At 44.7% G+C, this 26,527-nt stretch overlaps 1 protein-coding gene and 1 long non-coding RNA gene across 2 annotated transcripts in view; one reads left to right on the top strand and one right to left on the bottom strand.

Moving 5' to 3' along the window:
- Positions 1 to 26,527, top strand: part of TMEM132D (transmembrane protein 132D) — an 832,282-nt gene that overhangs the window by 775,810 nt on the left and 29,945 nt on the right. The window lies entirely within an intron of this gene.
- On the bottom strand, positions 13,071 to 15,326 carry LOC112634706. The gene is made up of 3 exons (XR_003121810.1): positions 15,214 to 15,326; positions 14,697 to 14,934; positions 13,071 to 13,304 (listed from the first exon to the last, which is right to left on the bottom strand). It is a non-coding gene; the product is annotated as an uncharacterized LOC112634706 (long non-coding RNA).

Raw genomic sequence — 26,527 nt, 5'->3', positions numbered from 1 at the left:
TAAACTTGCAGGAAAATTAGGGAGAGAAAGGAACACGCTGTTGACTCTGTTTCAAGAGGAAATTTCTGACCAAGCAAGTGGCCACATCACAGTGCTCTGCAACGTGTGGTCTGTGCATGAGCCCAGGTTTGCAGGCTCCACATGACTGGTGCTCAGTGCGGCAGGTACAGAGTCAAGAGTGAGTATTTCGAAATGTTCACAGTGCACTTTGGGAGGCTAAGGCGAGTGGGTCACTTGAGTCCAGATGTTCAAGACCAGCCTAGGCAGCATAGTGAAACCCCGTTTATATATATTTAAAAAAAAATAGAAAAGTTGACCAAACGTGTCTGTATACACCTGTAGTCCCATCTACACAGGAAGCTTGAGCCCAGCAGGTTGAGGCTGCAGTGAGCTGCGACTGTGTCACTGCACTCTAGCCTGGGTGACACAGCAAGACCCTGTCTCAAAAAAAAAAAAAAAAAAAAAAAAGTCCACAGCAATTCAACGTCATTACATCACCTAAACACGTTTTTATCATATTGTACAAAAGTGTTAGTCTACACTGGGTTGGAAATTTTTTCTTAATCACGCATCAATTAAGAAGATTTGAGCTAGGGGAATTGTGTCTTACGTCAAAATAGCTCAGAACTGCTGAACCAATTCTAGTGAAATTCTGAAAGGGTGGAGGGAATCCAGAATGTCTCCTCAACTTCTCCTTTCTGATCACGCACAATTTCTATTAGGAGATAGCGTCTCAAAAGTGTGTTTAATAGATGGTCTCCATGTTTCAAATATCAAAGTACATAATTCCTCTGGAAATGAACACACTTCCAAGAACATGTCACATTATTTCTGAGCGTATTTGCATCATCACCTCTGCAGACCTGCAGAAGAGCACGAAGCATCAATAATAAAATCCAGACATCCCCCTCCAGCCTTGCAAGAATGGGCTTTATCCCTAAGGTAAACATGCCATCTCTTCATGTCTTCCTCTTAGGATTAGTTACAGAGGCAGTCGCTTAATTGTAATGAGGTGGGGAAATGTAATTACATTAATAGCTAGCAACAGAATTCCTCTTAGAGCAGAAACTGAGTTTGTTGGCTCAGAGGGAGGGGGAGCCCTTGAAAGTTCTGGGGATGAAGCATAGATCTTCCCAAAGACCAAGCAGTTTCCAAAAAATGAGGGCATATACTGGCCAAAAGTTATGTACAAGGATGTTCACCGCAAATTCATTCATAATAGCCCAGAGCTGGAAATGACTCAAATCTCCATCAATAGGTGAACACGTTCTGTGCCCATTCAGTGAAATACTACCCAGCAACACAGAAGAGTGAACTACGCTGAAGGCAAGAGCATGGATACATCTCACAGGCCAGAAGTTGAGCAATGAAGCCAGAAACAAAAGCTAATAGGGGGCACAGTTTCTTCTATGTGAAGTTCGAGGATGAGCAAAACTGACCTATGGTGAAAGGAACCAAAATAATGGTTAACTTGGATGGAGGAAGGATGGAAATAAGCAACTAGAGAGACTTTAGGAGAGCTCAAATGTTCCATGTTTTGATCTCATGGACGATACTGGGCTTCACAGATATAAACATTCACTGAGTTGCACAGTTAAGATGTGTGCATGTAAACGTATTAAGGTACAGCTTCCTATTTTTGGAAATAGAAATACCTGTGCATGCAAGGTGAGTCTTGGGGATCTTGGGTGTGGGTGAGATTAGTCTGCTTGAAGATGAAGAGAGCTCTGGGCTTGTCATTTTGAGGGAGGAGGCAGAAATGGAGCAGAGAGAGGGTGTGAGGAGGCCACATAGGAGCCACAGAGTCCTCCCTGTAACCCAGTAAATCTGCAGAAAGTTTAACAATTTGTGGAAAACTCACCATGAGGCTACCTGTATTAGTTGGGGTTCTCCAGAGAAGGAGAACCAGTCGGCTGCACATAGATAGATGGGGAGATTTAGTATAGGAATTGGCTCACACAGTTATGGAGGCTGAGAAGTCCCAAGATCTGCCGTCTGCAAGCTGGAGACCCGGAAAGCCGGTGGTGGAGTTCCAGTCCAAACTCAAAGGCCCGAGAACAGGGAAGCTGAAGGTGTAACTCGCATTCTGAATCCAAAGGCCTGAGAAGCAGGAGGGGCACGGTTCAAGGGGAGACAGCCACGGATGTCCCAGTAAAAGGAGAGAGAGAGAGAGAGAAAAAAAAAAAAAAGAAAAGAAAGAAAGAGATACACAAGCTTTTGTATTGTTGGATAGTTTTTACCACATGCATGTATTATCTTTTTTAATTGTTCCATCTTTGTGTTCTATTCAGTCTCCTAACAGACTGCCTGAGGCCCATCTGCATTGGTGAGGATGAATCTGGTTTACTCAGTCCACTGATTCAAATGCTAATTTCTGCCAGAAACACCCTCACAGACACACGCAGAAATAATGTTTTACCAGCAATCTGGACATCCCTTAACCCACTCAAGTTTACACATAAAGTCAACCATCACAGTATCCTTTGCGGAAATCACCGAAGGATCGTTTTCTGAGTTGGCTTGGGATGGACCCTGGAGACCCCACGTAGACAGAACCAAGAGGAGGAGAGTAGCATCCCCAGAAATTGCGGGATGTGGTGGAGGCAGACCCAGGTTCTATGGGACTTGAAGCTTCTACAGTTCACCTGGGGGCACATGTCTAAGAAAATAAACACAAAATTATGTACACTGAATTACTGAATATTTATTTAGGTTGAACAAAGAAATCAACAACAAATTACAAACTGTCAAAAGCTGGAAAATTCTAGAGGCATCACAAAGTATATAAAATATAACACAATGTCTTTATTAAGTAACAGCTTGAACCACCTATGTAATACCTTTTTCTAAATTGTTTGGCTTTGAACAGTCATGGCCATGATTTTGTAACTGCTTTATTTATGAAAGAACTGAAAGATTGCTCATTTTTTATTTTAGCATAGTCAACAAAAATTTATTTTTTATTATTGGTAGTTTAGAAAAGTTCCTTTCTGCTTTATAACTCCATATTTTTAATGTTACATATTTTTATGATTATCCTCAAATTTGAGAAAAACCTATCAAGTATCTTTCTTATATGTAAGCTGTAAGATTTCAGGGTCTTTCAAGTTTTTTATGCAAGGTGACTAATCTTAAATACTCTGTACTTTCCTGGCAGTCATTCACTATAATCAGTTTGTCATCAATGTTTCTTTGGTATGATGCGTTATGAGTTTTATGTTAACTTCAATATTTCACGTCAAATAAGTAAGAAACGCAGAAATTCTGATCAAATCTATTTTGCATAATTCCCACTACAAAAGAAAATGTAGAGTACGTTTATTATTTCGTATGCTCCATTATCAAGTAAATTTTGATGAGAAGGAATTCATGTCTTACGAAGCACAGAGGAGAATAGAATCTTCTACTTCCGATTTCACAGGGAGCATAATGGGAACAATTTTCTGGAATCGAGCTTCTGGTGCCTCAGTTTTTGCCCTCTTGGGGTTTGACTTGATCATTCAACAGATATCTATTGAGCATCTATTGAATGCCGTATACCAAGTCCTGGAGATACAGAGATAAATCACGCAGAGTCCCTGCTTTTGAGGAGCTCATGGTGTCTAGCAGCAAATTCACGGGTGCCAAAACCAATGGTAGTACCAGGTTGTGAGCGTTGAATGTTACTCTCAAGACATTTCCAGTATGTCCTCTTTACCCAGCTAGAGCAGAAAAACTCCTTTAAGCCACTTTACTTTCCTTCTATGTCACCCACTTTCTTTCCCCGACAGCATCTGGTATGTCTGGTGTGTACAATATGCCTGAAGATGAGGACTACATATTCAGCTCTGGAAGGATGGAATGTGAGCTCTGGAAGGGCAGTAGGCCATGTGACCCACATGCTAAATTTACAACAAGGACACAATTAAACTAAAGTCATCTAAACTTAGGGACACCCACATGGAGTCACACTGGCGGGTCACGCAGCATCGCTCTGCAGCAGTGATGAAAACCATGGAGATGAGCGACTGCATTCTAGGGCTGCTTCGGAAGAACAGGGCCAGAATCGGCTGGCTACCATGAGCCCACCACCCATCTCTTCTCCCTCAACCTGCCCATTCTCATCCACCCACTTCCTAAAGCCAAAAACCCAAGGCTCAGTCTGGAGCCCTCCCTTTCTTTCACCCTCAATATCCAATCTAGCTGCAGTTCTTGTTGACTCCACCTCTAAAATTATCAAACCTATTTTATCTCTATAGCTCGTCCAATGTCCAAACCGCCAACATAAATGTCTCCTGGATGCTTACCGCAGCTTTTGAACAGCTTTATCCCTCCACACTACTTTTTGTGTCGGTGTATCGTGGTGGCCGGGGTGTGGTGTAGTGCTGTATTGGTTTTCCTTCGACTGAATTTTCCTTCTGTGGGTCCTAGGAGAGGATGTGCTTCCTCACTGCTTTGAATTTCAAGAGTCCATCTGCATTCCTGGGCTCGGGGGCCCCATTCTCCATCTTCAAAGCCAGCAACAGTGGGTTGAGTCCTTCTCAAAATTATTCACTCCTACTCTGCATCCATCTTCGTATCTCCTCTCCCAACTGACTCTTTTGGCCCTTTATAACTTTAAGGACCCTGGGTTCCACCTGGATAATTTAGGCTAATCTCCCTGTTTCAAAATCAGCTGACTAGTGGGCCAGGTGCAGTGGCTCATGCCTGTAATCCCAGTACTTTGGGAGGCTGAGGGTGGGGGGTGGATCACGTGAGGTCAGGGGTTCGAGACCAGCCTGGCCAACATGTTAAAACCCCGTCTCTACTAAAAATACAAAAATTAGCCAGGCATGGTTAATGTCTCCTTCCCCTCCTGCCAGCACCCCTTGCCTCATACCTTTGCAGCTTGTTGCCCTATTTTATTTTTCTTAGAGCCCACCACTAGTTGAATTTACATCTGTTTCCCTGACTAATTTACATCTGATTCCCTGCATGCCTGTAATCCCAGCCACCTGGGAGGCTGAGGCAGGAGAATCACCAGGAGGTGGAGGTTGCAGTGAGCCAAGATTGTGCCATTGCACTCCAGCCTGGGTGACAGATCAAGGCTCTGCCTCAAAAAGACAAAATAAAATAATAAAATAAAATAAAATAAAATCAGCTGACTAGCAAACTTTTAATTCCATCAGCAGCCTTACTTCTCCTTGGCCATGTAACCTACCTAGCATATTCACAAGTTCCAGGGATTAGGATGTGAACATCTTTGGGGAGCCATTATTCTGCCTACCACAAAAGCCTTGTTTATACCAGCATTTTTATTTTACTCTTTAGCATTTTAGCTGTAAATAATTTTAAACTAAGAGAAAGTTGTAAAACAAATACAGAAACAAAAAAAGTGAACTGCACTGTGTAAATTAAAAAATAATTTGGAAAAACTGTACAGAGTTTATGTGTACCTTTCACCTCAGTCTTCCTAATGTTGACAATTTATATAACAATCATGCAATTATCAAAGCCAGGAGAATTATATGAATATTGTACTTATCTATCTATACTATTAACTAAACCACAGGCTGGTTTTTCACCTAATATCCTTTTTCTGTTTGAGGATCCAATCCAGGACCCCACAATGCATTTAGTAGTTGGGTCTTCTAAGTCTCCAATTTAGGACAGCCCCTCAACTTTTTCTAATTTTTCATCACCTTGGTGCTTTTGAAGAGTATGGCCAGGTAGATTTTGGAATGCCTCTGAGTTTGGGTCTATCTTGTGTTTACTCATGATTAGACTGGACTTATACTTTCCCAGTAATAACCTCCCTGTGTGATGCTGGGATGTGGCATCAATATGACGAATCATTGGTGAGGTTAGCTTGGATCACTTGATGGTGGGTATTAATCTGACACCACACAAGCATCCTGTTCCCTCTCAGACTTTGACCCACTAATGTTAGCATCTGCTGATATCTTTCACTCTTGCCCCCATAGACTGTACCTCACCATGTAGCTGTAGTGGCTTCTTAAAAATGTAAAACAAACCATTTCACTCTCATGCACAAAACACTGTAATGGTCTTATGCAGTGCTTCTAATAAAATACAACCTCCTCACCATAATGGTGTAGGATTCATGTGATCAAGCCCCTCCAACTTCCTCTCTCTTTTACTTGGGCTCCAGCCATAATGTCTTTTTTTTATTATTTCTCTGATTTTGCCCTTGATTTTTCCTCTTTTTGCATACCCTTAGCCTAAGTTTTTCACAGTTGACATGTGACTTAAAGTTCAGGTCTCAGTGAAAACATCACCTCTCTCCACTGTCTCCTTCCCCTCCTGCCAGCACCCCTTGCCTCATACCTTTGCGGTTCGTTGCCCTATTTTATTTTTCTTAGAGCCCACCACTAGTTGAATTTACATCTGTTTTCCTGACTAAGCTTTCATCAGCTTCTTGAAATCAGAAACTTCATCCCTAGCGTTGACTGCTTTATCTCCAGTACCAAGGACAGCGCCTGACTCCCCTGAGGTGCTCATCAGACATTTGTTGGATGAATAAATTTTTTTAACATTGTGTAGTCTTTTTATAGCTCTAGTTAGTGCTGAATTTGGATTAATATTATTGATTCAAATGACCTTTTTCAGACTCTCATGTGGCTCCTAATTCTAGCACTTTCAGGTTTGGCAACTAAGTCTCTTTGTGTAAGGCCTGGTCAAGAAACACCATTCCCTTAGGATAATGGCCTCTAGTTCCATCCATGTTGCTGAAAAATGATATGATTTCATTCCTTTCTATGATGGAGTAGTATTCTATGGTCCATACACACCAGATTTCTAATCCCGTCATTCATTGATGGACACCCAGGTTGATTCCATGACTTTGTCATTATGAATAGTGTCGTGACTGATGTATGAGTGTGGGTGTCTTTTTGATGTGTACACTATTTGGGTGATGGGTGCACTAACAGCCCTGACTTAGTGCTACACAGTATGTCCACGTGTACTCCTAAATCCAACTGCATGCATTCCCCCAAATCTATAAAAAGATTTTAAAAAGGAAATTCCATTTCCAAGTTTTGATTTTCCAAGCTGAAGGTCTTTCTGTCATTTCTGTGGTCTCAGCAGCATTCTCCTAGTCATGGTATCCACCACCTCTCATGAAACAGCCCATGGAAAATGCTTAAAAGGCAAGGGCAGCATAGATGTCATTGTTCCTCTCTGGAGAAGGCTGTTCCAGGGGCAGGTAAGCCTTTCTAAGCACAGTCCATTCGTCAGAGCATCAGATCTGCCCTGTAGAAGGCCGTCTGTTGGAGAAAGAACACATGAGCTGCATGTGAGTAGCTGAGCAGCAGAAATGGGCACGCTGTGCTTTCCTTGAAGTTCTTCCCTCCAGGGCCTGAGAGGTGCCCTCCGATGTGAGCTACAGCACCCTGCCACATCCAACGCTCTTACAGCAAAGGCAACACACTCCGTTAGACTTGGACTCTTGCCTGCAATGGCCAGGACATTCAATGAATTCAATTCATTTCATGGCCATTCATCCAAGGGCATTTCACTAAAGATCTTTTTTTGATATCACAACAGCAGTGCCAGGTACATTTTGCTTTGATGTTAATTGGAAGTAGCATTGTTTAATTCAATGCCCTCTAAAAGTCCCACGGGATGATCACTAAATGTAGGCATTGTAGAACACGTGCCATTTTAATGGGCCACTGGCCAGCTTGCCGTTCCTGTGTTGATGGGCCACTGGAAACTGGAGCTGTCTCAGTGTCATCCCTGGAGTCTAGCAAAGCAGAAGGCACACACAATGAAAGAGGAGCACACTGTCCTGGCTCCAAGGGAGCGCTGGGGCTGATGAGGGGTGCATCCTGGGCACCAGGTGCTGCCTGAGACCATGTACTGCAGAGCTTGGCAGAGGCTGCCCTGAGGCAGCTTCCTACCCCAGCTGTGAGGGATGTTTCGTAATAACTCAAAGCACCACGTTTTTCATCTCCATCTCCTATGTCTAAAGAAAAATTGGTATTCATTTTCCATTTATCTAACTATCATTGTCAAAAGTATGCTATCATTGTCGAAAGTATGGTTTTGAATGTTTGACTTCAGAATGTTAGAATCCTGAAACTTATTGAGAAGTATTTTGCAATATCTCTAAGCTGTATTTTTAGGGGAAAAGCACAGAACAGACAAAGGTGGCCATTATGTTTCAAAAGAAGGAGAAAATACATGATTAAGTACTGGCATATGCATAGACTCTCTCTGGGCAGATGCACAAAATACCAGTAGCGACAGTTACCTTCAGGTTGGGAGCTGGGGAGCTCTAGCCGGGACAGGAGGGTCTAACGTGTCACCGCACATGCTTCCTCCTGTTCAATTTCATTTTAGTCATGAGTTGATATCAACTCCCCATTTTTATGACAAAAAGTAATTACCAATGGAAAACAAAGTCTCCAGTGAAGTAGTCAGACTTTAAAAGCAAATACGAAACATTCGTAAAATATGACGAAGCTTTGTGAATTAAAGAAAAAACCCTTAAAAGGAGACATGTAGTCTTTGTTATAAGTATACTTCCTTTCACTGCCATAGAGTCTGAGATCACACATCATCATTTCAGAGCCTACTGGTCTTTTTGAGTTAGAATACCCAGGGCAGGATCGTATAATACCTAAAGGTGCAGCCCCTGTAGAAAGGCTGGGCCCCAGCTTTGGCCTTGGGCTATTTCCTTAAGGTCTCTGTGCCTTAGTTGCCTCTCAAAAAATAGTCATGATAATAATGCTTTCCTCATTGGGTTGTCTTAAAAATTAAGTAAACTGATATGTGGAAAACACTTATATTAGTGCCTGGAACATAGTAAATACTATATAAATGTCAGCTTTTGGGGCAGACCTAAACTGATCCTTTTGTATTTACCAAAGCTCATATTAGGGTTCACTTTGTGTTGTAAATTCTAGGGTCTTGACTGATACATAATGACATGCATTTACTGTTATAATATAATGCAGAATAGTTTCACTGCCTTAGAAATCTCCTCTTCTCCATCTATTCTTTCCTCCCCACTCCTCCCCCTGAACCCCTAGTAACCAGCAATCAGTTTAATGTTTCTATAGTTTTACCTTTTCCAGAATGTCTTGCAGAATATATACAGAATATAATATAGAATACAGAATATAGCCATTTCAGACTGGCTTCTTACACTTGGTAGTATGTATTTAAGGTTCCTCTATGTCTTTTCATGGTTTAACAATTCATTTCCTTTTATCAGTTAATAATGTTCCATTATATAGCACACCACAGTTTATTTATCCATTCACCTACTAAAGGATATCTTGGTTGCTTCCAATTTTTGGCAATTATCAATAAAGCTGCTCTAAACATTCACGTATAGATATTTTTTTTTTTTTTTTGCAGAAATTTTCAACTCATTTGGGTAAATGCCAAGGAGGACAATTGCTTGGTTGAATGTCAAGAATATGTTTAACTTCATAAGAAACTACCAAACTCTCTTCCAAAGTGGCTGTGTACTTTGCATTCCTACCAGCAATGAATAAGAGTTCCTGTTGCTCCATAACCCCAGCAGCATTTTGTGTTGTCAGTATTTTGGATTGTAGCTGTTCTGCTAGGAATATAATGGCATCTCATTGTTGTTTTAATTTGCAATTCCCTGGTGATATATACAACACTGAGCATCCTTCCTTATGCTTATTTGCCATCTGTGTATATTCTTTGGTAAGATGTCTGTTCAAATCTTTGCCCATTGTTTAATTGGGTTTTCTTATTGTTGAGTTTTAAGAATTCTTCGTATGTTTTCTATACTAGTTTTTATTTAACCAGATATGTGTTTGCAACTATTACTTCCCAGTCTGTCTGTGGCTTGTCTTTACTTTCTCTTCCCAGGGTCTTTCTAAACATTTGCTTTTATTACTATCATTCTCCACTGGGCATACAGATTTAGATTTCCAGTGTTAATGTGCCTTTCTCTCTAATAAATGACGAGGACTGGCCAGCTGTTGTCTTTACCTGAGAAGAATAGTAGTGAGATGTGACCATGTATCATTTCCCTCTATGTTCCATGCCATAACGTCTCACTACCTTCCGTCAGATCTTCCCACTTTAACCAGTTTCTCTTCCACTCACCTGCCAGGTGAGCACCTTGGACTCCCCAGCCGAACCTTCTCAGCTCCATAGATGGAGACAAACCCTAGACTTCTCTGGGTAAGGTCTTCCTCTGGAGGAGGCCCTGGCTGGAGGCAGGAGTCTCACGGGGTGCCTGCAAAGAGGCAGCGAGGGGGCATTTCTCTGCAGATGGCCTGCAGAGGCATTTTTATCCTGAATTCAGCCAAAACCAAAGAGTGTGTGCCTGTGGTTTCTGAATAATGCCTGTGTCCAGTACTGCTCCCTTTGTCCCCTTTGTGAGGGCCCCTCCATATCCTCAGGAAGGCTGTATCCAGCCAAGGGGAGGTGTGGCCACCACCACATGCCCCCTGAGAGCGCCCTGCATTGACTTCTCCAGCCAGTCCTGCCAGGAAGTGGCAGACACTCATCCAGGTGAGGCCCATGTGTCTCCTCTGCCTGGAGCTTGTGACGTAGGCATCCCAGGCCCTGGCTTCCACTGGTGTGGGAGCAGTGCTCACTTGTCCTGACTGCCCAGTGTGCCTGGGGGCTCCCGGTGTCCACCCAGCCCTGACTCACTGTCCCTGTCCCACTTTTTTCTTCTGCATCTGAAAATATATCTTCATCATGGCAGGATACATACTTTCCACTTCATACACTCCGAGTATCATTATTTAATAACACAGGAATATGTCCTGACCCCAGCTCTCTTTAGTAAGAGATTTATAGTCAATTCCACTGAGTCCCATTATGCATGCATTTGAACAAACAGCGCCTCTCTCATATCCACAGTCTTCTAGTTCCCCCAGACCCGACCTCCATCCCAGAGATTTAATCACATCCTGGGGTCTTAATAGAGACGCTCTCCCATCATTCCAAGTTCAGGGAACTAAAGAAGGTGAATTGCATCATCCAGGAAGATAATCATGTTGGCTGAGCTCAAAGATCCCAGCAGAAGCCAGATCATGCTTGTGAGTACTGCTAAGAATTTGATGTCTTATCCTAAAGCGATGGAAAACAATTGGTGTGTTTTTAGACCATGTCTGGATAGCGACATGAGATGTCACTGGTAGTTATGTGATAAGTTCATGTTTTTAAAAGAAGGCTCTGGGCACTTTTGCAGGAATAAAGCAGCTTGAGTGAAAATAAAAGAGGATGTATATGAGCTCTGTGACCCTTTCCATGCCAAGTATATGCCCTACAGAAATGCCTAAGTGTCTTCATCAAAAAATATGTACAGGATGGTTCATGGCAGCATTATCAGTCATAGCCAGAAGCTGGAAACACCCAGATGTCCAGAAATAGTAAAATGAACAAATAAATTGTGATATATTCACACAATGGAATGCTATCCAGCAACGAGAAGGAACAAAATACAACCACACACAACAATGCGAACCAATCTCACAAACATTCCGTTAAGTAAAGGGAACTTGGAAAACACATACATCTGGTGTGATTCCATTGACTCCAAAGGTCAACAGCAGGGAAAACGAGGTGGTGACATTCGAAAGCAGGTTAGAGTTTACTCAGAGGATAAGAGCCAGAGTAGTGGCTGGAGGGGTATGGGAGGGGTGTCTGGCGGGATGACAGTGTTCTGGTTGTTGAAGTGGGTCTGGATGAAGTAAGTTTGTTTGCTTCATGAGATGTCGTTGACCTGCACGTTCATGATTTGTACACTTAGCTATATGCGATAAAAAGTTAAATAAAAATAAATTAAAAGTTTTGTTATAGTAATAAAAGGAGGGAGGGAGAAGAGAAGAAATGAGAAAAAAAGGAAAGGAGGGAGGGAGGGAGGGAGGAAAGGGAAGGAAGGAAGGAAGGAAGGAAGGAAGGAAGGAAGGAAGGAAGGAAGGAAAGAAAGNGAAGGAAGGAAGGAAGGAAGGAAGGAAGGAAGGAAGGAAGGAAGGAAAGAAAGAAAGGAGTTTGCAACTGTTTCTCAAACTTGACACCATGGACATTTGAGGCTGGATAATTCTTTGTGGTGGGGGCTGTCCTGTGCATTATATAGAATGTTTAGCAGCATCACTGTCCTTACTAACTAGATGCTAATAACATCCCCCTCCCCCTTGTAACAATGGAAATGTCCCCAGACATTGCCTTATGTCCCCTGGGAGCAGGGAACAAATAATTCTCATCCAAGGATCCCTGGCCAAGAGTGTATGCAATGCTGGGTGAAGCCCCAGGTATCAGGCAGGTGTACCTCTATGCATGGACAACTGGTATTGAACTGGCTGTTGCTGAGGGATGTCTGCACCTGAGGCCAGAAAAGGACAGTTCCTTGGCCCTCACAGTAGGGAAAATGAATGGTCTCCAGGCACTTCCTGGAGCTTGCGTGGGTGGTGGTCTCCTCCTGATGAAGCCCTTACTGTCCACTCCACCCCCTACACAGCTGGCAGAGTCCCAATTTCATCTACATGCTGTGAACTCTTGCTGCAAGTGGCCCCTTGGTCTTCTGTCAAGATCAATGTCTGTGGAATGTCAGAGCCAAGAATGCCCCAAGCCATGTATTGCTCTCCTTCTACAGAGACCACCCAGCCTGGCCTTTCCCCACCCAGAAGGAGATGACTCTTGTCTCTGCCCCCAATACTTACTTTGCTTTCTTCCTGTCTCCTTTCTGGTCTTGACTCAAATGACACTTTTTCAGTGGGGTTTTCACTGGCCGACGGGTCTACAGCTACAAACTCTCCACCCTAGAACACTTTAGCACCCCTCACTGCTTTATTTTTCTCCTTAGCACCTGTTGCTAATACAACTTTTTAAATGTATCTTTTTACTGATTGTCATTTGTTCCCCAGTGTGTAAGCCCCATGAAGGCAGACATGTTTGTTTCTATTCTGTTTCCTCCTGTATCTCCAGAGCCCAGATGTAATCCTGGTTCATAGCTGGTTCTCAGGAGGTTTTTATTAAAAGAGTGGGTGAATCTCTAACTATTTGAAATGGGAGTGTTGCTGAACACCAGGAGTTCAGCCTAAGTCCGGTTGCTCCCTGGACAGAAAGCCAATCACTGAGACAATGAGTATTGCCAGGGAAGAAAGCTTTATTGCTGGTGACGTCAGCTGTGAGACAGAAGGCAAATCTCAAATCCGTCTCTCCAACTGACTGAAGTTAGCGGTTTATATGGGAATTGGTCAGCAAGCAGCAGGTGGCCGGATGAGGGTTCTGTTGTCTCGATGTCCAGATGCCGTGATCTTGAAAGTTCAGTTCCATCATACTCTCTGGGAGAAAAGTTGGGCTGGTTTCAGAAAGAAGACCTTTAGAGTAGAAGTAAAAGCATTTGGCTCAGAGGAAAAAAGAAAACCATGTCAATTAATACATCATTACATCATCTTCCCTCAATAGCAATAGCACAAAGATTGCAAAACCTTGGGACTATGGGATATTTCACACAGTAGAATCAAGGTGGCTTCTCCCTTCACACTCACAGCAAAAAGAGGTTCAGGGCTTTCTTGGGTCACAAGGAAGAGAGCTTTTTCTTTTATTCTCTAAGCTAGCGCTGTTCACCAGGACCTTCTGTGATGACAGGGATGTTCTCAACCTGTGCAGACCAATGTGTCAGCCCCCAGCCACTGTGGCTTCTGAGCACTCCTAGTCTCCTAGTGTAGCTGGTGCAACAGAGGAAGTAAATCTTTAATCTTACTTAATTTCTTTTTATTTTTGAGGTGGAGTTTTGCTCTTGTTGCCCAGGCTGGAGTGCAATGGCATGATCTTGGCTCACAACTTCTGCCTCCACGGTTCAAGCGATTCTCCTGCCTCAGCCTCCTGAGTAGGTGGAATTACAGGCATGTGCCACCACACCCGGCTAATTTTTTTATATTTTTAGTAGAGACGGGGTTTCTCCATGTTGGTCAGGCTGGTCTCGAACTCCTGACCTCAGGTGATCCATCCACCTTGGCCTCCCAAAGTGCTGGGATTACAGGCGTAAGCCACCATGCATGGCCACTTAATTTTAATTAATTTAAAATTATAGAGCCACATGTGACTAGCAGCTACTACCTTGGACAGCACAGGTGTAAACCCTGGTTCCTACGTGGGCTCAAAGCCTGAGGATTCTGCCTGTCCTTCCCAACTTTTTATACATTCACCCCAGAATGCATCCAGACAGGCCCTTATTAATATACCCAGTCTTTGTCACTGTTAGAATCCTCGTTTGCAAGCAATAGAAAGCAACTCTGGCTGATTTATGCAGAAATTGAACTTATTCAATTTATTAAAAGGGTATTGACTACCATGAATCTCCAGGAGAGGTAGAAAACCAGATAAAGAGGCTGTGGAGCCAGGAATGATGTCAGAGATACAGCAGACTTTTTTCTAGCCCTGACACTGCCACCCTCCTCCACCAGCAGCAAAACACGGGCATCATGAAGAGTGCCAGGGACCCCGACTGCTGGTCAAGCCCTCCATGCCACCCGGGACGGTACCCTTACTGGATAAACACATTAAATATGTAATGCTAGACTGCAAATACGTCATGAGGTGTTTGAAATGCACATTTTGGACAGCATTCCTGTTAGCCTAGTAAAGATTACTGTCTGGCATTGCTAGATATTAAGCAGAGAACACTCCAGCTCAAAGCAGCCGGCAAAGCTAGACTTTTGTTGAGAGACTGAGAGGGAGGGAGGTTTTCATGATCAGTTATCACCCACCTTGGAAGATGAAATCAAAACTGAGCCATTCATAAATAATGAGTGGATTTCATCTTGGTAAGAAGCACTCATTTCTAGGAGTGCAAGGATTATAGAACAACCCTTTCTCTGGGCGCCAGATGCCTCCCCATCAGGCACTCACGGTGATCGGTGCAAATGAGAAGCTATCCGTCAGAATGCACATTCTCTGGCCTGGCTGAGGAGTCTCACTTAGTAGCTGTTCCATTTTCTGGGGCTGCTGTAACAAATTGCCACAAACTTAGGTCACTTTCCACAGCAGTCAGTTGTTCTCTCACGGTTCCAGAGGCCAGAAATCCAAATCAAGGTGTGGGCAGGGCCGCGCTCCTTCCAGAGGCTCTGGGAAAGGATCCTCCCTGCCTCCCCTGTCTCCTGGTGACCGCAGGCATCCCCTGGCTTGCAGCCCCATCCCTCTTCCTTCCCTGCTCCCTGCAGGTTTTGTCGCTTCCCTATGTATCCTTATGGAGGTCTTAAGTCAAATACGACTGCATAGTCTTACTTTCCTCTATACTATGGCATTCTATGCACAGATTCCTGAAGGACTCCCTCCGAGCACAGAAACCCTTTCACTACTGAGTCAAAGGGAGAGCCAGGGGTCCTGAAGGTGGCAGGGGGCTACATCTGGAGGTTGAGGGCAGCGACAACCTAGAAAGCAATAGAGAGGACTCCCCATCAGCTGGGTTGGTTTTCACAGTGGGAGCTGGGCACACAGGCCCTCCTGTATTGCCTCTGACTTTTCCACTTTGAAATCTGCCCTGGAAATCTCTCCATATGGGTAGGAAGAGCACCAGCTAGCTTCTTTTCATAGCTGTGTTATAATCCAGAGCTCACTGAAGGTGCTTGTTCAGCCAGCGCCCAGTGACTCTGATGGAGGGTCATGGGCCTGTGGTGTGCGGTGTGGCCCTCGGGCTGATCTGTGCCAGCAAGGAGAGACCAGACAGAGCCAGGGGGCTGAGCCACAGAGTACATCCTTGGTCCTTCCCCTGGCAGCTCCTCTCCCCGTCTTCTTTCCTTACTTAGGCACCTCATGTGGAGGGGGTTATTATTCATGGATTGTGGATGCTTCTGGGGCTGTGTGTTATGATGGTTTCACTTGCTGGTACACAGTTTGCTTTACAATTATTCATACAACCCATTTATATATCTGATGTTCATTAGTATATATGTAATATTTTACAAACAAAAAACTCAGAAAATTAACTCAAGGTTAATAGGAATCAAAAAGCTTCATGGTCCAAAGGAATGAATCTCTAATGGGGAACTTTCTCAATGGTTGGGAGGGAGGGTAGACAGGTAGTGGAGCTGGCTGTTTTCCTCCCTTGCCCCTGACTGTCACATCACAGCACGTGGGGAATCCTCAGAATCCATGAGCATCTTCAGGAAGCAGACAGAGTTAAATGCACCAGAGATTAATTGAGGACTGCAGTTGTGGAGGATAAAGAAAATATGGAGCAGGAGTAGGAAGGCTGAGCTTCAGGATGCAGTGCAGGTCTGGTCCCTGGGAAAGGCGGATGGGAAGGAGGGAAAACTGGGCAGGAAGTGCCTGACTGCGGGAAGCCCTGGGAATTCTCAGGCAGCCAAGCAGGAAGTGCTGCCACAGAGGTTGTCCATAGAGGAGCCTTGCATGGAGTCCCAGCAGCCACCCTGCACCTTGGCTGTGCTTGGACACTGACCAGGTGCCTTCTGAAGGCCTGAGGACAGAGGCTGTGGTGAATGATTCTCCTTCTGGGGACTCCCTCTTGAAGGGACATTTAAACAGCATTCTTCCATGGCTGCCACCCTATGCTGCCGCATAGACCTCATCAGACTATACCCGCTGGTAGAGAGAGGGTGTATTAGTCCATTTTCACGCTGCTGATAAAGACATACCCAAACCTGGGAACAAAAAGAGGTTTAATTGGACTTACAGTTCTACATGGCTGAGGAGGCCTCGGAATCATGGCGGGAGGCGAAAGGCGCTTCTTACATGGTGGTGGCAAGAGAAAAATGAGGAGGAATCAAAAGCAGAAACCCCCGATAAACCCATCAGATCTCGTGAGATTTATTCACTATCACGAGACTAGGATGAGACAGACCAGCCCCCATGATTCAGTTACCTCCCAGTGGGTTCCTCCCACAACATGCAGGAATCCTGGGAAATACAATTCAAGTTGAGATTTGGTGTGGACACAGCCAAACCATATCAGAGGGTGACTGCATGAATTGGATGTTTGCTACATGCAGGCAAAGTCTAAGGAGTTTGTATATATTAACTCATTTACTCTTCAAACCACCCAGTGAAGTTGGTCCCATGATCACCATCCCCATTTCGCAGAGGAGGGAACCAAAGCACAGAAAGGTTAGGTGACTTGTCCAAGGTCACACAGCCAGAGAGTGAAGGAGCTGGAACAATGTTAACCGAGGACATCCAGATCCAGAGCCTAGCAATGCCTCAGCTTCATCTAGAAGGAAAAACTCACATGGCCATTCAGGCCTGAAGTCTCTTCCTCCCTCAGAAGCTCTGAACACATCCTATTGGTGTCTGCTAACACTACTGTGTTTTTGCTATCCTTATTTAAAAGGAGTTAATTGTGTTTATGCTCAGTGATAGTCGTCTTCCATCTCTGGTAATAGTACAAAGTTGCGTTTTTTACATAAAACAAGAAATTGATTATTGAAGTCTAGTTAATAGCATGCAGTCTAGAGCATCGAGGGGTAAACAGATGTTTGCAACTTCCTTTGAAATGAATCACAAAAGAAGATGAATAGAGAGCTGGGAAGTGGACAGATATGCGATAGAGCAAACACAGCAGAATGTCAGTTACAGAAGCGAGGCCGTGGGTATGAGTGGGCACTGTACAATTTATCTTTCTCTATGGTTAACATTTTTCATAATAAAGTCTTGAAAAAAGTAATCAAAATATTGAAAACTCAAGACGATGTGTGGGTATGGCAGTCATTCTGCATGGAGATTGAGCACTGCTGAAGTTCGGGAAACACTGCATACATCTGAGTGTATCTGTGTAAGAGCCAGGGAGTGCTTCCCCAGGATTGGCAGAGGAGACAGAAGAGTCTGAATGAACCAAGCGGCTCATTATGTTCCCTAGCACCTGAGCCAGCCACAGCCTCTGAGGATGATTCACCTGAGCCGAGTCATCTCCGTTCTGCTGAACATCACAGCCACAACCTAAACAGGACCAGGGACATCGTCTGCAAGTACATCGTCTACTATCCAGGACTTTGAGATATGAGTCATCTCCCCAAACCCAGGAATGCAAGCAAGAAACCAGGTCAGAAAATCAAGCAAGCAGCTTGTCTCGGCCCCACCTGCCGAAATCAGGAGGAAAATAAAACTTGCAGGCAGTTTTCTAGGTACCACACGGTGGACATGGAGCAGCCAGTAATGCTCAGCATGCGGGTGGTGTTCGTTTAGGAGAGACAGCACGTGAGCGCCAAATGCTGGGAGGCGGGAATATTCTGCAGCAACAAGGAATTAGTCTAGTCTTAAGAAATAACTGCCTTACTAGTTGGTAAGCACAAAAACGCTGCCAAATGCTGGTAGATGAACTCTGCCTAATAGCCACTGAGCGCATGCTATGGATATACTACTCAGACTCCATTTCCCGAATTCCAGCCATAAGGATTTCTGCCATATCTGAGGACCACCTGTATTGTTATCAATACTTGTATTGATGTATTATTATCTCATCATTAGTAGTAATGCCATGAAACCATAAGAAGCTGACATTCATTATGTGCATTAGTTATGAACAGATGTTCATTTTATGCGTTAGCTATGAACTATGTTCATAGCTAATGCATAACATAATGAATGCCAGCTTCTTATGAATAAAGACTGTTACAACCATATTAAGTCATTGAACATCACAGTAACCCTAATGCACAAGTACTGTTATTATCCCAATTTTACAAACGAGGAGACTAAGGCAAGAAGAGATTAAGCAACTTGCTCAACTGTAGCCACAGGGCTACAGTTGGGCTTTGAACCCACGCATCCAGCTCCAGAGCCTGTCTCAGATTCTCTGCACTAAACTTCCTTATGCTCATCCACCTTCAAAGTCATGGTGTGCACCACCAGCCACACTTGTCTGTGAGCTGAGAAACACTCCAGTGAGGTCACTGGAAGTCAGACAAGCTCTTGCTCTCGTAGTCCAACAACCTGCTGCCCTCTTTGAGATGTTGGTGGGACTTCTTTCCTTAGAAGTCGGAAAAAGTCACAGGAAGGCTTCCTACTCAGGAACTCGCAGAGAGTGCCTTGGCAGAAGCAGATGAACTGAAGCAGTTTGATAGATGGTCTCTAGTGAAAGAGTTGGTGGTCCTATTGGTCAATAAATATTGAGTGGGAGTAAGTCTTAAGCAGAAGTCCCAGAATGCCTTGTGCTTCACAGCCTGCCAGGGTGACCATAAAACCAGAGGAGAAGCCCAGCACGTATAATGCAGGACAGTTTCTTTCCAGAAAAGTGTTAGAATGAAGGGCCCATGAAGCATTTGGCAAAAAAGCCAGTGGTATGATAACTCAACATTATTCGCTGTTATCAAGTCAAGAACTATCTTCTAGAACCACTGTGCATGGTTGAGCAGGTTGTGCATGGCAGGAGTTGGGCGGAAGGCTGCCAATCACACAGATGTCCAAGTCTGGAAGAAGTAGCCCTCACTCCTTCTTTCTGAAGGACACCTTGGAGCAATGACCTGGGTCAAGCTTGGGCACCTTCTACCAACAGGATCCACTGGTACAGGGGCCAACAATGGCCATTTCCTATTACCTAGGAGATTACGAGCGTGGAAGAGGCTGTAGATGACCTCCTGAATATAGATGGACCATCCTGTTGTTGCGTTATGCTGATTGCAATCACACAGGCAGAAGGTCAGGGTGAGGGTTGATGAAGACAGGAAAGCCATGCAGAGGAAGGCTGACTCATTCCCATGCACGTGGAAGAGAAATATGTTTTGTCTGTGACATTTCCAGAAGCATCTTCTTCCCTCTAAGGCACACAGGCTCTCCCACCCTGCCGCACCTCCAGGACTTGGTGAATGAAAATGCACTCTTCTCTGCTCATCTGTCCACACTGAAAGCTGTGGATTCTCTTCCTCTTCTTTCCTCTGTGGCCTCCCTTTGGTCACTGTGAGGCAATAGCAGTGACCACGATGTGATGACTCACTGCCCTCTGTGGACTAAGATGGGGGAAGGTCTGTGTGTGATGTAGGGACCCTCAGGGATAGAATATTCTATTTAGAGCCACAGATCTCAGTAGGGACATAACTGTCCCCACAGCCATGGAAGTGTTTGGCACATTTTCGGGACTGATTATTTTTCACAAGGATTAGGGCATACTCTTGCATTTCATGGTCAGAAGTCAGGGGTACTAAATGCCCTGCAATGTCCAGGACAGGCTCATGTGACAAAGAGTTGTCCTGTGTTCTGGTCGGGTGCAGTGGCTCACACCTGTAATCCTAGCACTTTGGGAGGCTGAGGCAGGAGGATCACTTGATTCCAGAAGTTCCAGACCAGCCTGGGCAACATGGTGAAACCCCATCTCTACAAAAAAAAAAAAAAAAATTGCCAGGTGTGGTGATGCACACCCATAGTCCCAGCTACCCAGAGGATGAGGTGGGAGGATTGCTTGAGCCCAGGAGGTTAAGGCTTCGGTGAACTGTGATTGTGCCACTGCATTTCAGCCTGGGTGACAGAGTGAGACTCTATCTCAAAAAAAAAAAACTGCCCTGTGTTATTCACAACTTATAAATGTCCCATCAAACTAGAAGGGAAGCTGTAGTTATCTGCACTGTAGTTTAACATCAGAACCATGAATTTTTCACAACTGTAAACTCAGGGTTAATCAGGGAATATTTTGTCTTCATTATAACTTTATAGAGAGTTGTTCCCCACACTGGAAAATGTCCTCAGCAGCTACTAAGTGTCAACCTGCATTCAATCTGCAGCATTTACAATGACTATGAAGAGGCGTTTTCTCATGTGGTCATGCTCAAATGGCATGTTGAAATATGTCTCATTAAATTACAAATGCATTTTTACTTGATTTGATATCCAGTTAGAGCATTATATTAATCTTAGTAAAATTACCTTGTATGTGCATGACATTATCTGTGAATTCCATTTCAGCATTGTAAAAAGGGAGCTTTAAAACATTCATTAAGCAATGGAGATCTCATATCTGATAGGGCTGCGAACCACTGCTTTCAGAAACTTTCTGTTTATTTTTCTCTTGTTACAGTTTCAGAAATTTGGTGCCGTTTCATTGCTCCTATTAGAACTCTTCCACATGAATTCTCACTTTTATGCATTCATTCATCACCTCTCTCTTGTGTGCGTACTGTATGCCAGGCACTGTTCTAGATGATGCAGTAGACATCAAAACAGCTAAGGTCTTGCCTGCCATCTCAGTCAGTCAGGATCAGTTAGGGGATGCTGAGGTAACAAACAGCACCAGAATCTCAGCATCCTGCCACAACATGCCTCTATTGTTCAGGCAAAGACAGCAGTCGTGACTGTCCAGGGCAGGCATTCCCCGTGCAGTGATGGCTCAGCATCCCAGATGGCCTTCATGTTGAGGCACCTACATCGTGGGCCTCCTGGGTAGGAGAAGGAGACAAGAAGAGTGTGCACTGACTCTTAAATGTTTCCAATCAGAGGTGACATCCATCACTTCTACTCCCACATCACTGGCCAGAGCACACCACATGCCCATACCGTAAGGAGGCAGAGCATGCCCTCCTCCAGTATGTCCAAGAAGGCAAGAGAAGTGGGAGGAGATCTGTGTCTGGTCATTCTCAACCTTCTCCCAAGCCCACAGACATCTTTCAAGTGTGGTGACTGCACCTGATAATGGCAGTTTCCATTGCATTCATCAGAGTATAACCAAGAGACAGAATCTTCATCAGTCATTTGTACAGAGAGACTTTAGCATAAAGATGATTAACTAGGCCAGGCGTGGTGGCTCACGCCTGTAATCCCAGCACTTTGGGAGGCCAAGGTGGGCAGATCACGAGGTCAGGAGGGGAAACAGAGGCCTGGGTGACACCCTGGAACCTAATGCATAAAACAGCCACCATCCCTGGTGCTGAAGGAACAAAGAGAAGGTTGGAATTATCCCAACCTGGAAGCTTATAGATGCCCTGTGGGTCTGGGACCCCCCTCCGAGGAGAGCTTGCTGCTCAGCTGTTGCTGCTCCTCCACATCTGGGTGTGGAAGCCAGGCCTCCGAGGTGGTGATATGGCCTGGCTGATGGTATTGTCCATGAGAGAGTGAAATGAGACTGATTCTGCAAGTGCTGGAGAAACTGTGAACTGGATCCAGTTGCTGCTGAGGAAAGGACCTGATGCTATGGGGTGAAGCATTACTGCCCTAATGCTCATGGAAACAGCAAGAAGACAAGGAGCCCAGGAAGAAGAGATGAAGGAGCAAATGCCTCCTCTTCCTCCAGCCTGGAGGCCTCCTAATTTCCCTTACTGGAAGAGCCTACAAGAAAACAGCTGGTAAATCAGACATATGCTGATTTTGGAGGGTCACAAAACAGAGCATGGAAAGGTGGATTTGGAGCCCAGAGATAGTAACTGCCTTCCACGATGTTTACTTTTATAAATGTGCTGATATGTATGCTTCCTGTGTCTCATTTCTACAAAACAAAATGCCGTAACTGTTGTTGGCCTATGCTGCCACACTCTGCTTATGGTTACCCTAAGTGTGCTGGGAAATGCAGCCTCTATCTTCCCAAGACCATAGCCTTGATTCTGCAAAAGTTTCAAGGGCTGTAAATAGGAAAGTGACATTTGGGCCAAATATGAAGCATGTATTGACTTCACCTTCACTTTTGCAGCTGGTTCAGTGTCGAGAATATTTTATGATCCCAAAGAAAAGAAAAAGATCTTCAGTAGTTTTCAAAAGTGGATTGTGGGTTTTGTTTCCAAGGAGTATTAGGCTTAGAGAAAGTTTTAGCAAAAGGAGAAACAAAATTCAACACCTGGTAGCAGAAGAAACATCAGTCCATTTAGAGATTTGTTGAGGTTTCCAGTTTTTCCTCTTTATATTTTTGTCCATACATGTGTGTATGTGTGTGTGTGTGCGTGTGTGTGTGCATATGCAAGTGTGAGTGTGTGTGTGTGTGCATTGTGTGAGTACATGTGTATGCATGTGCCTGCATGTGTGTGTGCACGTGTGTGCATATGCCAATGTGTGTGTGTGCATGTGTGCATTGTGTGAGTACGTGTGTGCATATGCCAGTGTGTGTGCGCGTGCATGTGTGCATTGTGTATGCATGAGCCTGCATGTGCTTGTGTGCATGTGTACATATGCAAATGCATGTGTGTTCATGCGTGTGTGCACATGTGTGTGCATGTGTATGTGTGTGATTAAAGGTAAGGGTGTTTTTCCAGCAGGCTCAGAAAGAGAAGAGCAAGTCTCTGCATATGCAAGACTCATTTGCCAGTTCACTGGCCTGATTCATGAATGCAGCCTCTGTTTACTTTCCCTTGTGCTCCTTGGGGATGAGAAAGGTATCAAGAGCACAGAGGGAAATGGACTAAAAAATATCCAGGCAAGGGTCATCTCTGCCACGTTCTCCATCTCACTCCCCAGGTGTCTAGGTTGTCATGGACCTGGCTTGTTTCCATTTTCATTCCATTCCATGGAGAGAGAGAGACAGAGAAAGAGAGAGAGAGAGAGAGAGAAAACAGCAGCTTTGAACCACAAATTTTATCATCTACACAGAGAAGCGGGCGATTATGAATCGTGGAATCCAAAAGACCGGTGGTTTCTCTATATTTTCAAAAGTATTGTTTGCATCTAATTGTTTTTATTTATAGTCAGAAATACGTCAAAGGACCTGGGTTGCTGTCAGCGTTTTTCCTCCTATTTTCCACGATTCCACTATCAGTACAAATGCCATTGTCCCTGGAATCTCACTGTCCTGATAAATTAACTGTCACAGCCTAGGTAGAAAAAATAAAAACAGCATGAGGTAATGAAACAAGCAACTACCTTGGAGTGAGAAAGCCTCCGCCAGAAAGCCCGCCTTCAAACCCCAGATCTGCAGCTTAGTAACTAGGCAACCTCGGGAAACGCAGAGTGTAGCTCTATGAGGAGTTTCAGTTTCCTCTTGTAGACAGTTCTCTAACCCGGAATGCTGGATGTGGAGCCAGCTGGGGTTGTTGATTCTCTCCTTGCCTGGTGCTCACATTTCTAGGGCTGCAAATTCAAGTGCTGGTAGCAAGGCAAGAGGGAATTGTGGGGACACCAGTAACTGGAGACCGCTGAGCTGGTCACACCAGCTACCAAAAGCCATGGTGGCACATTTCTTCCCAACTCTGCATTCGGTGACTTTGGGTTGGCAGCATCAAATCACGAGTGTTTATACTACAGGAACTGGCAACAGGAATTGGCAAATCAACAAATGCTCGAAGCAAAGAAGCTGCACGGGGCTGTCTGTTGGAGGCTCGGCCAGGGTGAACCAGTGGGCCATGGGCGCTGCAGAACTTAGATCTCTGCCACCAACTGGCACCACAGAGCTTAGATCCCTGCCATTGACTGGCACTGCAAAGCCTAGATCCCTGCCATCAACTGGTGCCACAGAGCTTAGATCCCTGCCACCGACTAGCACTGCAGAGCTTAGATCCCTGCCGCCGCCTGGTGCTGCAAAGCTTAGATCCCTGCCACCAACTGTGCTGCAGAGCTTTGATCCCTCCCACCGACTGCACTGCAGAGCTTAGATCCCTGCCATCAACTGGTGCCACAGAGCTTAGATCCCTGCCTCGACTGGCACTGCAGAACTTCAATCCCTGCCACCGCCTGGTGTGGCAGAGCTTCGATCCCTGCCACCAACCGTGCTGCAAAGCTTAGATCCCTGCCACCAACTGGCACTGTGAAGCTTAGATTCCTGCCACCAACTGGCACTGCAAAGCTTTGATCCCTGCCACTGACTGCGCTTCTAAGCTTAAATCCCTGCCACCGAATGGCACTGCAAAACTTAGATCCCTGCCACCCACTGGTGCTGCAGAGCTTCGATCCCTGCCACCAGCCCCCAGACAGCTGTCATTTCCTCAGTGCCTCCCCCTAGGACTTGACCCTGAGCATCTGAATTCCATTTCATTTAGGCTTAATTTTAAATTGACCTTTATTCTTTGCATAAAAGGAAGTTACTGGCCAAGGGAGTCTTAGATGATAGTTTTCTTAACTAATGAGACTTTTTACATCAGGAGACCTTACAGAACCAGCAAGATGGCTTATCCAAGTCACTTAGCCTCAGCTGCCTCATCTATAAGACATAGGTAATACCTTCATTCACTCAAGAAAAAAAATTATTGAGGCCTTATTCTGTGTCAAGCATTGCTGGAAGATAGAATTGGGCGGGATGATTTTTTAAAGTAACTTTGTCCTCAGAAAGACAGGAAGATAAGTTCTGCACATTCACTGCCATCCTCAGCTGACTGCATTGCATCAGTCAGACCTAAAAACCCACGGCGGGGATTCTCTGAATTGACCTCAGATCACCATGAGGCACAGCCTGTCAGCCAACCCGTCACCCTCTCGGACTCTCTCCAAGTCTCCTGCAACTTGCTGGGGTCACCTTGACCTTCAGTGACCTAATTAAAGTGGGTTTGGCCATGCACAGTGGCTCATACCTGTAATCCCAGCACTTGGGGAGGCCAAGGCAGTTGGATCACCTGAGGTCAGGAGTTACCAGCCTGGCTAACATGGTGAAACCCCGTCTCTACTAAAATTACAAAAAATTAGCCAGGGGTAGTGGTAGGTGCCTGTAATTCCAGATACTCAGGAGGCTGAGGCAGGAGAATTGCTTGAACCCGAGAGGTGGAGTTTGCAGTGAGCCAAGATTGTGCCACAGCACTCCAGCCTGGGTGACAGAGCGAGACTCTGTCTCAAAATAATAATAATAGTAATAAAATTAAATAGAAAACAAATAAAGTGGGTTTCACTCCCACTTTTAATGGAATGCAACATCTGTCCTTTCCAGTATATTGCAGATTTCTGCCAAGGTGGGACTGAACATAGAAGAAGGTTTCCTGCCCTGCATCTGCTGAGAATTCCTGTGTTCCTTCATTTTTCCCGCAGACCACATAGAGCCACCGGGAGCTGGAACTGTGCTGATGTTCAACACGGTCGCCCGTGTGAGCGGTACTTGTTCTTGGCGGACTGAAGGGTCCACCTGTGGCTCCTCAATCTGGCCTGGGCTTCCCATGACTCACAGGCTGGCTTCTGTGAGGGGGCATCTGAAGGACTAGCATTCCGGGAGCATAGGTAGAAGTTTTTTCATGACCTGGCACAAGAAAGCTCAGACTTCTGTCAAATTCTATTGGCCGAGTGCAGGGGTCCAAAGGAAAACTGCTTTGCCCTCTGAAGTTTTGCTGAAAAAATCAACTCAAAAAAGGCAGGTTAATAGGAGAAAATGGCGTAAAAATTAATTAGCGTGCATGGAGAGAAAATCGCAGAGTGGTTACCCCCGACCTGACACTATAAGGCGCACAGACAGTTATACACCCTTCTTCTTAGGGGAAAGGAAGATGGGAGAATGTGGATGATTTTAGAGGGGTAGTAAATGGTTTTTAGAGAAATTCAATGGGCTTGAGGAATGTACAGTGACCTGGGGCAAAGTCTGTCGGACCTGCACAGCAGGAAATGCTTTTTTTTTTTTTAATTATTATATTTTAAGTTCTAGGGTACATGTGCATAACGTGCAGGTTTGTTACATATGTATACTTGTGCCATGTTGCTGTGCTGCACCCATCAACTCGTCAGCACCTATCAACTCGTCATTTACATCAGGTATAACTCCCAATGCAAT

Source organism: Theropithecus gelada, chromosome 11 (genome assembly GCF_003255815.1).
Source record: "Theropithecus gelada isolate Dixy chromosome 11, Tgel_1.0, whole genome shotgun sequence".
In the NCBI taxonomy this organism is placed as follows: Eukaryota; Metazoa; Chordata; class Mammalia; order Primates; family Cercopithecidae; genus Theropithecus; species Theropithecus gelada.
The sequence above is the reverse complement of the archived record's forward strand: the minus strand, read 5'-3'. Positions and strand labels throughout refer to the sequence as shown.